The sequence below is a fragment of the Otolemur garnettii genome, unplaced genomic scaffold, assembly GCF_000181295.1.
Source record: "Otolemur garnettii isolate 467f Iridium unplaced genomic scaffold, OtoGar3 scaffold00112, whole genome shotgun sequence".
Classification (NCBI taxonomy): domain Eukaryota; kingdom Metazoa; phylum Chordata; class Mammalia; order Primates; family Galagidae; genus Otolemur; species Otolemur garnettii.
The window spans coordinates 102,716-107,926 of record NW_003852507.1 but is presented as its reverse complement, the minus strand read 5'-3'; the positions used below and the strand labels follow the sequence as shown (position 1 = coordinate 107,926).

General features: G+C 43.3%; 1 protein-coding gene across 1 annotated transcript in view; it reads left to right on the top strand.

The window, feature by feature from the left end:
• EFCAB5 (EF-hand calcium binding domain 5) overlaps window positions 1-5,211 on the top strand; it is a gene marked incomplete at its 5' end in the record, with an annotated part of 141,249 nt that overhangs the window by 127,840 nt on the left and 8,198 nt on the right. The window lies entirely within an intron of this gene.

The window sequence follows — 5,211 nt, the reverse complement described above, 5'->3', positions numbered from 1 at the left end:
CCTCCCAAGTAGCTGGGATTCCAGGCGCCCACCACAACGCCTGCCTATTTTTTGGTTGCAGCTGTCATTGTTGTTTGGCAGGCCCGGGCTGGATTCAAACCCACCAGCTCAGGTGTATATGGCTGGCGCCTTAGCCACTTGAGCCACAGGCACCAAGCCCATAAACTCAGTTTTTATAAAGGAGTTACAGTTGTAAGTAACTATAACTGGACACTGTCTGTAATTCATTGAATCATTCTCCAAAGTCATTGTCTATTCTACACATATGAGAATTCAAAAGCATATCTCCCACGTATTTAACTACATGTGCATTATTCATTTAAACAAAAGCAAATAAGGGTTGCAGTGAGGATAGGAACAGTAAGCAAAAAGGCTATTATGATCTTTAGCTTCAATAAAGAACTAAACAAAATATTAGACTCCTCTGAGGACGAGAATCACTGGAAATGGAAAGCAGTAAGTTTGTCAAATTGGAGAAGATGATAAGCAATTTTGGCAGAGGATAGGCCACATGTAAAAGTAAATGTCTGAACAAAGGCATGTCTCCCTGCACTGGTGTGTATTCCCCCACCAGAGGCCTCAGGCTATGTGTGTGAGTGGACCTGTAAGGAACACATTTAAAGTTTGCTTCTTCTTTGTAACTTATAAAAAAAAAAACAATAAATTGGGAAAATGACGTATATAGAAATTGCTTCCTAAAACTATCCTTCTTCTCCTCCCCTTCTCTGACTCTCTGTGGAGGCCCCACAGTAAGTCAGAAGAGTCCTCTGGATTTCTGTGACATAGTCAAGGACTGTCCAGAAAGTATTCAGCCACATTTATCTCTATTTTTCACATCGTGTGGCTGGATATTTTCTGGATTGCTTTGGTATTTTTGGCTGAGATACTCAGAATCAGAGAAGCTGCTAGGACAAGAGGAAGGAAACGGCAATCTAGGGGAGGACAGCCACTCTGCTCAGGGTGGTGGAGCAGTGGATGGATGGATGGGTGGGGGGGGGGGAGACAGACAGACAGACAAAGAGACATCATCTGGCCAGAAGTTTGGGAGCACTGGAGGAGAGCATATGAGTTTCACATAAAAGTTAGCATGAGTTAATGTGAATGATGTGAGTCACATCTGGAATTCCCATTTGGAATGGGGCTTCCACTGTAGCCTCATGGCTCTGGGCAAATCCATGAGAGCCTCTGGATTCATAGGAGTTACAGGTATAACTTCTTCTAAACTGCTATTTTTTAAGAGGAACAATTGCAACAGCAACAACAAAAATGAATACGTGTTTAGTATATACTTCTGTATACTCATTCTATACTTGCTCACTGCTCACTGTTCCAGAAGAAATGTTTTCTATGTCAGTGCCCCTGGCCCCACCTGGTTGCTGTACTTCCCTTTGGAGTAGATTTAGTCCAGCAGTGACCTCCAGGATCCCTCCACCTCTATGTACATCTAGTTTGTCTAACTGACAGTCTTCCTCAGTCCCTATTCCACTTGATCCCCACCCAACTCCCAACCTTTGACCAAAAGCCAGACCCTGCTGCTCAGGTTCCTGTATCTTCTCGGCGATGCTCCACTTCTTGGCCAGGACTTAGTGTCCAATTCTGTCCTTCGGTCAGGTGGGAGCTAGGGTCGAGGAGCAGGCCCCTCTACCTTCGAGGGATCTACAGGAAATTGGCTCTCTGTCCTTAGCAAGCCTATTCCCAACCAAAAGGAAGACCAAAGACATCGTACCAAAGCCTCAAGGCAATCTCATTAGTCTTCATCTTCAATTTGCCTATAAGAATTACCTCCCATCTTCATACACAGCTCCTTTGTTTCAGAACACATGCAAATTTCTGTTTCTCTGCTTGCCTTTACTGTGAACTATCCTAGTTGATTCCTAAGCTCCACGTCCAAAGCTCCCCTCTACGCTTTGCTTTCCAATAGTGCCCTCAGGTGGCAGGAATTCTAATTGCAGTTAGCAGAGCAGGACTCAACCAGAAGCCAGAATCCCATAGGCCCTTCCCTACAGACTGAGCAATTAAGAAAGTTCATAGGTTACCAACCTATGGTTCATTCATAGAATACCAACCTTCTCTCCTGCAGGTGCAATTATATCTTGATATCCTAGGCTCCCTGTTTAGGGGAAGGGAGAAGAATTCTTTGAGGAGCCTTTCTGTCTGTGCTGGATAGAGAGGAGTCTTCTGGCAGGGTAATCTGTTGCTCAAAGCTTTAAGTTAGGCCCCTACTCAGCGACCCCTGCCCAGCATGAAATGCCACCAACAAAATCTGTAAGTTCTGCCTGGAGTGGAGAGGAATAGCTAGATTATACAGCTTAGCTCCTAAACCATGAAGCCTTCCAAGCCAGTGATTTTACCAAGAGGATAGAATTAGGGCTGGTAATGTGCCTACACTTTCTTAGGGCTTCTGCTGCCAACTCTCGCCCCACTTTGTCCTAGTCCAAGAAAGGTGTATATTTTATATTTTGGTGGAACTCTTAAGAAGCTGTCTTGCCTTTAGTTTCAGTAGTCACCTATGAAGAAGCATTGTGCAGCTTTGTTCAGCAGGCCTGGTTTCTGCAGTCTGTGCCATTGCATGTGAATGCTGCTGAAATCTTTCCCTGAATGCTGCTGAAATCTTTCCCTATGGGGGACCCTGTGGCTCCAGTGACCATTCCCAGAAAGCTGTGCACACAGTAGCACATCAGTAGCCTGCCACTCTGCCTAAGGTACACCTAGTAGTTGAGTTGATCTCTTCTACCCGGAGACCCATGACCTTTGCAAGGATCTGGTCTCTCATTCCACCATTTTCTTTCTTTTTTTTTTTCTTCCTTTCTTTTTTTTTGGAGACAGAGTCTCACTCTTTTGCCCTGGGTAGAGTGCCATGGTATCAGCCTAGCTTGCAGCAAGCTCAAAATCCTGGGCTCAAGTGATCCTCCTGCCTCAGCTTCCCAAGTAGCTGGGACTATAGGTATCACTGCACCTGGCTAATTTTTCTAATTTTTGGTAGAGACAAGGTCTCCCTCTTGCTTGGGCTGCTCTCAAACTGCTGGCCTCAAGGATCCTCCTGCCTCAGCCTCCCAGAGTGTTAACATTACAGACGTGAGACATATGCATGGCCTATTTTCTATTTTTAGTAAAGATAAGTCTCACTCTTGCTGAGGCTAGTCGCAAACTCCTGACCTTAAGCAATCCTCCTACCTCAGCCTCCTAGAGTGCTAGGATTACAGGCATGAGCCATTGAGCCCAGCCAAAAAAAGCATTTTTAATGAGAACATTTTTCTGTTTAACTTGACACTAATTTTTTTTTTTTTTTTTTAAGAGACAGAGTCTTACCTTATCACCCTCGGTAGAATGCCGTACTGTCATAGCTCATAGCAACCTCCAGCTCCTGGGCTTAGGCAATTCTCTTGCCTCAGCCTCCCGAGTAGCTGGGACTACAGGCTCCTTGCCACAATGCCCAGCTATTTTTTTGTTGCAGTTTGGCCGGGGCCAGGTTTGAACCTGCCACCCCTGTTATATAAGGCCAGCACCCTACTCACTGAGCCACAGGTGCCACCTGACACTAATATTTTTTAATCTTAGTGGATGTTAAAGTTTTTATCATGAAAGAATTTTGAAAATTATGTATTTTTTATTAAAGTGTGTTAAAAGGCCAAATGGAACTAAAAGGATATAAAGAGCCACTAGCCCACCCCTTCTATCTCCTTTTACCCTCCAGTTCCCCTCACCAGAGGCAACCCTTTTTGACTCTATTTCTTCTGGCATTTGCATACCTCTATATTTCTAAATTATGCATATATTGCTATCTTTTGACTCATTAATTTTATTTATTTATTTAGACAGCCTAAGTAGAGTGCTGTGGCATCATAGCTCACAGCAACCTCAAACTCTTGGGCTCCAGATCTTCTCACCTCAGCCTCCCAAGTAGCTGGGACTACAGGCACCAGCCACTAGTCTTGCTCTTGCTCAGGCTGATCTCAAACTCCTGAGCTCAAGCAATCCACCTGCCTTGGCCTTCCAGAGTGCTAGGATTACAGGTGCCAGCCACCTCACCTGGCCTTGACTCGTGAATTTTAAATCAATCAGTTTCCTGTTACCCCATCCTCCCAATGTGGTTAAGTTTTAATTTGGGGTTAGATCAAAATGCAATTTTATATGATTTTGCCTACGCATATATTATCAACAGTTAAGCATTGTAGCACATTTTTATTCCTCATTTTTTACTTTTTGTTTTTCCTGAAGTAAATAATGCCTTTTATTTTATAATTTCAGGGCTAGCCAAAGTGACTTATGTCTGCAGTCCCAGCAGGTATGAGATGGGAGGAATGCTTGAGGCCAGGGGCTCAAGACCAGCCTGGGTAACATAGCAAGACTCCATCTCTATGGGGGAAAAAAAAAATTCTTAATTTTCTTTTTAACTCCTGATAATTCCCACTCTTTACTTTTGTCTCTCCATATAATTTGCCATAAGGACAGTTCTATCGGGTAATTTATTAGTTCCAAAGTTTTCCCAAAGCCATTCTCTCTAAAGATCTCAATTCTTTTTCTTTTCTCTTCTGTTCTCTTCTCTCTCTTTTGTTTTTGTTTTTGGAGACAGAGCAGAGTCTCCCTCTGTTGCACCGGGCTAGAGTGCCATGGCATCAGCCTAGCTCACAGCAACCTTGAACTCCTGGGTTCAGGCAATCCTCCTGTCTTAGCCTCCCTAGTAGCTGGGATTATAGGTGCTGGCCATGATGTCCAGCTAATTTTTTTTTCCTTACTTTTAGTAGAGACAAAGGTCTCACTCTTGCTCAGGCTGGTCTTGAACTCCTGAATGCAAGCATTCCTCCCTCCTCAACTTACCAGAGTGCTAGGCTTACAGGTGTGAGCCACCTTGCCCAGCCTCAATTCTTTTTCTATCTGAACTCTCCAGATTTGCTACTAAACTTCCTTCCTGAGATTCGTTTGCCACTATCATAGGAGTTTACTTTGTCATTCTCTTAGTTCATTCTTGTTCTATTTCCTATTCCCTACTATAGCATATCTCCAGTAATTTTCTGGAGTACATGAGTGGTAATTTTTTTGAGATCTTTCCTGTCTGAAAATGTTTTTATTCAAGCCTCATACTTGATTTGTACTTTGCCAGGGAAGATAATTTTGAAGACAGTGCTCCATTGTCTTTTTTAAAAAACTGAAATATAATTCACATACCATAAATTTCACCATTTTAAAGTATACAATTCAGTGATTTTTTTT